General features: G+C 43.7%; 1 pseudogene; it reads left to right on the top strand.

Annotated features, from left to right (window-relative positions):
* Positions 1–4435: 4435 nt before the first annotated feature.
* Positions 4436–5779, top strand: LOC125347615 (annotated as a pseudogene).
* Positions 5780–8599: the final 2820 nt, after the last annotated feature.

Raw genomic sequence — 8599 nt, 5'->3', positions numbered from 1 at the left:
CCACTCTGGCAAGCAGTATGGAGATTCCTCAGAAGGCTCAATATAGAACTCCCCTATGAACCAGCAGCCCCATTTTTGGGTATCTATCCAAAAGACCACAAACAAAATCACAGTAATGCCACCAGCACAACAAGGTTCATCGCAGCACAATTTGTCATAGCGAGAATCTGGAACCAACCCAGATGCCCCTCAGTAGACAAATGGATCAGGAAAATGTAGTACATATACACAATGGAATTTTATGCCTCTATCAGAAAGAATGACATTGTCTCATTTGTAAGGAAATGGAAGGACTTGGAAAAAATTATACTAAGTGAAGTGAGCCAGACCCAAAGAAACATGGACTCTATGGTCTCCCTTATTGGGAATAATAAGTACAGGTTTAGGCAAGTCATAGCAGAGCATCATAAGGCCCAATAGCTATAACCTTATGAACACCTAAGATGATGCTAAGTGAAATGAACTCCACGTTATGGAGACAATTGTTATATCACAGTTGTAACTACTTTCTACGTCCCATGTATATCTGTAGCTTCTATTATTGATGATGTTCTTGTATCACCTTCCTGTTGTTGTACCTACACTATCTCTGTAATCTTATCTGAGTATATTGGAAACCATGTATACTGGTATTGGAACTAGGAAATTGAAAGGGAATACCAAAATTGAGAGACACAGGGCAAAAAAAGACAAACAACTACAAAAGCAATACTTGCAAAACTGTTTGGTATAAGTGAACTGAACACCTCAGGGGGGGAAAGGGGAAGGGGGAAGGGGGAGGGGGTATGAGGTAACAAACAGTACAAGAAATGTATCCAATGCCTAACGTATGAAACTGTAACCTCTCTGTACATCAGTTTGATAATAAAAATTTGAAAAAAAAAATCATTTCCTCCATTTTGGGTGATATGTACATTAATTTCCTTTTGTTTAGTAACATCTGTTGCCTCTTTCACTCATTTCTTCCTTCCCATTCCCACCCATGAGTTGTTAGTTGTTCAGTTCACTTTTATCAATATCTGATGTAGCTGGTGGTCCCCTCTGCTATATTATTAATTTTCACACACTTTCCACATATTGTATCCTCTTTTCTTTGTACAGTATTTTAGTACCTTGAGACCTGTTTACTTTATTCTGTCTCTTTGCATTTTAATTCTAACACCCACACATCAGGAAGACCATATGCCATTTACCTCTCTGTCCTTGGCTTATCTCCCTCAACATGATTTGTTCTAGTTCCATCCATTTTCCAGTGAATGCCATTATTTTATCCTTTCTAAATAGCAGTGTAAAATTCCATTGCATATAGGTACGGTACCACAGTTTTTGAATCCATACATTTGTAGTAGGGCATCTGGGTTGTTTCCATATCTTGGCTATTGTGAACAGTGCAGCAATGAACATGGTGGTACAGGTGTCCTTGCCATATCCTGGCCCAGGAGTGGTATGGCTGGGTCATAGGGTATGCCTATGTTTAATTTTTTGAGGAACCTCCAAACTGCTGATAAGACAATCTTTACCTTCCCATATCTCAAAAGGCTGAAGAAAGCACTATCCTGGAAGGGCTTCTGTCTGAAACATAAGTACTTGAGGCCTTCAAAACAAGGAGCAATCTCAGTTCCGGTGTATTAAGAAATCTCAGCACAGTGGCTAGAAAGGAGATTGCTAAAAGAGATTCATTTGGCTGGGGCTAGTAGCTTACACCTATAATCCGAGCTACTCAGGAGGCTAAGATGTGAGAATCATGGTTCAAAGCTAGCCCAGGCAGGGCAGCCCATAAGACTCTGATCTCCAACTAACCAGGAGAAATCTGGAAGAATTGTTGGGGGTTGGCACTAGCCTAGAGCAAAAGAGAAGGGGGAGGAAAGGGGGAGGGAGGGAGGGGGGGAGAGAGAGGGAGAGAGAGCTCGAGAGTGCGAGCACCTGGGTCTTGAGTCTTAGGACGGGTATACACACACATACACATACGCACGCGCGCACACACACACGCGCGCGCACACACACACACACACACACACAGAGAGAGTGAGAGAGAGAGAGAGAGAGAGAGATCCAGAAATAAGATACTAAAAAGAGAAAGAGAAGAGCGTAGAGAAGCAGTCTTCTTGGCAATGATTTGCAGGAACACTCCAATGTTAAAAGCCTTAGAGACCACTAGCACTGGGCCCGTAGAGCACAGCATAGTTCATTCTATGGAGGGAGGGAGGGAGGAAAACTTTAACAGCCAGGAAATTGAATTCTGGCTCCACCACACAACCTTCTAGTCCACTCCTACCCTTAGGAAACATTTCTCCATAGGCCTAAAATCAACCAGTCATGAAACACTCCCCGAGACTCTTGGAAAGCTATGACTTGTGCTCTGCTTATCAACTATCACTTGTGACAACTAATATTTGTGTTTTGGAACACTACTTAAGTATCCAGCACCTGACAGTTCAGCTGTGATAGCACTCGGGTTAGCATAATCTGTACAAATTTTAAGTCCATCCCACTATACAGTCTCCATCCACTGAAGGAGCCAGTCCATAACATGTGTTCCCTATCTGGTAACAAGTCCTGCCTCTACCCCCTTTGTTCTTTTACTAGGCCTTGAAGTCAGTGCCTTAGTGCTGTCCCTTACGCTGTTTTGTACAAGGCTACATTCGACTACATGAATCACTGCTCCACTTCTGGTTTTTTGGTGATTAATTGCAGATAAGACTCTCATGGAATTTCATGCCAGGATAGCTTCAAACTGAGATGCTCAGAGCTCAGTCTCCTGATTAACAAGAGTTGCAGGTGTGAGCCATGGGTGCCAGACTGCTAATCCTCTTTTTAAAGCTAAGAGAGGCAGCATTCTGTGACTGTTCATTTCCTTGCATTCAGACAAATATTTGAAAGCAGCGTATGAAAAGAATCAAAGACATTCCTATTAGTTTTTTTGTTTTGTTTTGATTTGGTTTTGCCAGTCCCAGGGCTTGAACTCAGGGCCTGAGCACTGTCTCTGGTTTCTTTTTGCTCAAGGCTAGCACTCTACCACTTGAGCCACAGTGCCACTTCTGGCTTTTTCTATATATATATATATATATATATATATATATATATATATATATATATACGGTGCTGAGGAATTGAACCCAGGGATTCATGTATAAAAGGCAAACACCCTACCACTAGGCCATATTCCCAGCCCAAGACACTCCTATTTGTTATCAATTTTAAAGGCATTTTAGAATCTCTTTATCAGAAATACACTTTGTATATTCTCATCTTCTTTGGGGCCTGTATTGTGTTTAAGTTCAGGGCCTTGATGCTGTCCTTTAGGTTTTTGTCAAGGATTTTGCTCCCACTTGTGTTTTTTCTTTGAAGGTGATAACCTGTGCTGTATGCATTTGCCATGACTTTTGATAATGATTATCTGTTGTTTTGCAACACCGATGAATTAGTTATCCACTGCCAACTGAGTGTGCTACACAATTCAGTTCTGACACCATTCAGGCTTAGCACAATCTGTAAAAAATTCAGTCCAAATCTCAGGATCAAGGTTCAAAGCCAGCCCGGGCCAATGTACAACTCCTATTTCCAATTAAACAGGAAAAAAATAAAAACAACTAGGATGTACAGGTGTAGCTTAAGTGGTAGAGTGCTAAGAGATAGTACTCAAGTCCAAGTTCAGGCCCCAGTACCCTGAATACACAAAGGATTTCTACAGTAAGGGCTAATTTTGCTATCTTCTCTCATCCCTACTCTACAATTTCATTCTATTTTTGCCTTCTTTAGAAAACAAAGCTCTATTCTCCTTAACCATGTAGATGCTTTATTTCTGGGATTTCCCCCTACTAATATTCCCATCAGTCAGTCATGGCCAACCTTTCACTTAAGAATCAACATCTGGTCAATGCCCTCCCACATGGTTGTGACCCTTTGCAGCAGCAGCTGTTTCGCTTCCACTCTGGCCTGGGCCTGTCCTATCTGGTCCTTAGGGGTATCGCTGCCATCCCAGCCCCACTGTGCTCCATTGCTGCTCCTCTCCTGGCTCTCTTGCTTGCCTGAGGCAGCTTCCCAGTCCTTCAGGAGCTCCTCACCAGTGTGACCTGCTCTCCCCATGATGCTCAGGATAGTATCAAATTCCTGGGCTCAAGAGATCCTTCTCCATCAGCATCCCAAGTGGCTGGGATAACAGAATGAATCTTGTAAGCAGTTTTTTATGTAGTGTCTTCATCCTATTTGAATAAATATCTAGCAGTATGATAGCTGGATTTTATGTCCTTTTCATAATTTTGAATCAAGTCTGATAATGGAAAAATGGAAGATAAGCCTTCAGCACTATCACACCTGAGGATGGGCAATATCATTAGCAACAGAGGCAAAAATCCTTTATCAGTGAATCACAGCCTGAAACATTTTAAACACCCCCCCCAAACACACACACCATTCCTGGTAAAAAACCAAAAATAAAATATTTTCATAGTTCTCCAGTACTGAAAAAGGAACTAACAAGAAAAGGAACAACCAGAGATTCCTCCTCCATCTGATTTTGAGCATGCCATCCATGTTGACTTTGATACTGGTACTATGAATCTACTGGCATGCCAGAACAGAGGACCTGGTCGATACATACCTCAAGCATCATGAAACTAGAACCAAAGAAGAATCCTCAAGCTTTGCTGCATGTCTTCAAGTTCTGTACTCAGTGAAGCAGAATCATCTGAGTTTTACTCCTCCTAAGAAAGATGGCTTCCTTTCAGGTCACCAGCACTGCATACCAAAGGAGCAGAAACATCACCACCAACAGAAAAGATGAGGATAAAGAGGCTACTCCACCTGTCATACAACACCAACTTATATGTGCTGTGTAACGGAACCTCTTCCGGCACCAGGTGGTGATTCTAATGCTGACAGGGGTGCCAAGTCTTTAGACAAACAACCAAAAACGGCCCAAGAGGTCTGATGAAGAGCTCACGGAAAAATTAAGAACTAGAGGAAGCATAGGAGACCTTAAGAAAAAATGTGTAAGATATGAAAATTTTAGACAAGGGCTTCTGGTACAGTGGTCACTGCTACTTACATAGCACTGGGACAGGAGGTTGCTATCAAGCAGATTTACTGACAGAAACAGCCAAAGAAGGAATTCATTATTGAGATCCTGGTGCTGCAAGAAATAAAGAGGTGAGTTGCTTGTAGTGATGGTGGGTCACTTGCTGATGTTGTAACAGAAACCTGAATGCAGGAAGCATAGGTAGTGGCTGTGTGCAGAGTATTTACAGGCACTGGAACTTTCACATGCTAAACAAGTGACCCACTCAGATATCAAGTGACCAAGTGCTTTTGGGGATGGGAGGCTCAGTTAAACTTACTGACTTTGGTTTTTGTGCCCAGATCACACCAGAGCAGAGTCAACGCCATACCATGGATGGAACAGCATACTAGATGGGACCAGAGGTGGTTCCACGGAAAGCCTATGGCCACTAAATTTGCATAGGGTCTCTGGGTATCATGGCAATTGAAAGGGTAGAAGGAGAGCCTCCATACCTCAAAGAAAATGCCTTGAGGGCTTTGCACCAGAGAGTAACTACCAGAACCCCAGAAAATCCAGAGAAACTTTCCACAGTCATGTGGAAGTGAATGTGGAGAAAGGGATTTGGCCAAAGATTTGCTGCATCTTCCCTTTCTGAAACTGGCTAAATCCTTATTCAGCTTGACACTGGTGATCATGGCAGCTAAAGAAGCAATGAAGAGCATGGTGCCCATGCCTCTTCTTTTTTTTCTATTCTCTAAAAGAAGTCTTTCCATGCACTAGAATGACTGTTCTTTTGGAACTTTAAGGCCATGGCCTGTATAACATGGAAGAAAGAAAAAACAAAACAAATTACTATTCCCTGAAAACAACCCCAAGAGAAAAATGCAATAAGAGATTTACAACTTTCAAATGAACCCCTTTTTTAGGATCCAAAAGGAATTGTGGACTGACTCACTAGCCTTTACATCTTTCAGAGGACAGCCTTTCAACATAATTTCCTTGTTTGTTTTGTTTTTGGTTGTTCGTGGGGCTTGAACTCTCTGGGCCTGGGCACTGTCCCTGAGCTCATCAGCTCAAGGCCAGCACTCTACCCTTTTCTCCTCCACCTTCTTACTCAGTCTGTCACCTTATACTTTTGGCAAAACCAAAACTGCCTTTCCCTGAAAACAGGTGACACAGGCTTTTACCTGAAAACATTGACACAGAGGTAGCTGCAATCTTGAATGGCAGCTCCTCCCCCAAATGCAATTTCCCTCTCCCTTGTTTGTGCAGCTACAACTGTAAATGTTAACCCCTTCCACAACTCAGGTTCCTGCTCTTATGTTCTACATTAATCCAGCCCTATAAAACTGTAAAACTGTGCTTATAGCCCAGCCCAGCCGCTACTCTCTGCCTGTGAGGTAACCTGTCAGGTTACTGACATTAAATCTCCTTTACCTTTGTATGTGACCATGTGTCCAAGTGATTTTCTTGGGAAACCTTTCAATATGCACACACACCCCTTTAATTTATACAGTGAGGTTTCAATTCAACATGTTATTCTGAGAGTACATTGCATCTACCTGCCTCCCCCCCACTTTTTTTTTTTTGAAGTTTTGGAGTTTGAACTCAGACCTGGGCAAATTTCCTGGATTTGTTGCTCAGCGATGGCACGCTACCATGTGAGCCACGGCTCCATTTTCTACTTTTTGGTAGTTAATTGGAAATAAGAATCTCATGGACTTTTTTTCTAAACTGGCTTGGAATTGTGATCCTCAGATCTCACCCTTGAGTAGCATGGTTTACAGAAGTGAGCCACTGATGCCTCTATACAGAGCTGCAGACAGAACTTGGGGCCTGGAACTTGCCAGGCAAGTGCTCTTCTGCTGAGCTAAATCCCCAACCCAACCCACCCCTCAAAATTTTAATCCTTTGACTCATACTGGTTAATTCCATCTCTTCTACTCTAAAGTTTGTTATATTTAGAATAGTTTTCTTGTAGACCCACACTTCCTCAGGAGGATGAGATTTGAAGATTCCAGTTCAAAACTATACTGGGCAGAAAAATCAGTGAAACTCTTATCTCTAATTAGCCACCAAAAAGCAGGAAGGGCAGCTGTAGCATAAGTGGAAAGGCTCAGGGACAGTACTTAGGCCCTGAATTTAGCGCCCAGATCCATGTGCACACAAACACAGGCACACACATGAACATTGTAAAACAAATCTAAAGGTGGTAATATGTCAGAGAGAAGACAGGTCTTCACTTCAACGCCAATCTAGTGTGCATTTCCAATGTGTTTGGCAATGTGGGAGATAGGTAGAAATTTAGATATTTACTTTAGAAGCACTGAGAATGGGACAGGATGTGGGATTTAAATCCTGCTCTCGTTGGGCCTGAAAGTCTGACTAGAAAACAAGGAGAAAAGACAGAAGTCTGGGGACACCACACACCACTGCTCCTTCTCTCCACAAATAATAACTTCTCTCCATTACTGAAACCAGTCTTTCCAGGATGGATCCGCGTAGGTACACAACCTGAGCTGAATTCCCCTCTCCGGGAGCAGAGAGGATGGGCAGGGCTCCCAAGACTCCAGGTTCCTCGCTGGCCGCCAAGCCCGGCCCCAGCCTTTCTTGGTGACCACTGAGGAACCACTGGCCCCCTCTTCACTACCCGGCCTTGTCAGGCCCTGAAGCTAAGCAACCTGCCTGTTCCAACAGCCTTCCTCCCGGTCCCCACACACCACTCACTCACCATTTCCCGCTCCCTTAGGATCCACAGTCACTGGACACCAAGACACCGGCAGAAACAGGTTGGAAACCGGACTTGCAAACCCGTGAAAATCTAAACCCCAAGACGTCGGAATCCGGGCAGTGGTTCCAGTGGCGGAGCGCGCTAGCTGTAAGCGAAAAAGCTGAGACGGACAGCGCGCGCAGGCTGAGCTCACATCCCGGGAGCTCCACTGCAGAAACTGTGACCCGGCGGCGACCAGACCGCAGACTGACTAAAATTGGCGCCTTCAGAATGAACCTGTGCATTCCAACATCATCAGCGTGCGACTCCTACCAGTGATGCTTCTCACTGGGCGATTCTTGAAGGCTCTCTTAGCCAATCAGAAGCAGCCGTTGTGATTGGCTCACTGCAGCAGAGCCCCACCCAGGAGGCTTATGTCCTTGACCTGGCTGAGTAGAGTTAAAGGCCAAGAGTCCAGTGAGGTAATTATCTCTTGTCAGTTCTAGCTTTAGCCCCTGAGGCAGTTTTAACTAAGCTTTGGGATACCGCAGAATTTGTTCAGTTATCCACTTTTTGGGTCTGTGTCAGACCTAAGGGTGTGTATGCAGTCAAGGCCTAGGTGCTGACTCCGAGCTTTTTTACTTAAGGCTAATTCTGTACCACTTCAGCTTTTATGGGTTGTTTTGGGGGCAATAAGAGTCTAATGGACTTCACTTTCATGGGCTGGGTTCAAGCTGTGATCCTCAGATCTCAGCCCCTTTTCAACTAGGATTCTGGACTTGAGGCAGCACATAGCTTGTCTAAAAGGTCTTTAATCTTCTAGTTGGGGTGAGATTCGGCCTGTAATCCTAGCTACTTAGGCACACACACACACAATTGAACGTGTTATT

Source organism: Perognathus longimembris, chromosome 3 (assembly GCF_023159225.1).
Source record: "Perognathus longimembris pacificus isolate PPM17 chromosome 3, ASM2315922v1, whole genome shotgun sequence".
In the NCBI taxonomy this organism is placed as follows: Eukaryota; Metazoa; Chordata; class Mammalia; order Rodentia; family Heteromyidae; genus Perognathus; species Perognathus longimembris.
Note: the sequence above shows the minus strand (reverse complement) of the source record. Positions and strands in the feature narration are given on the sequence as shown.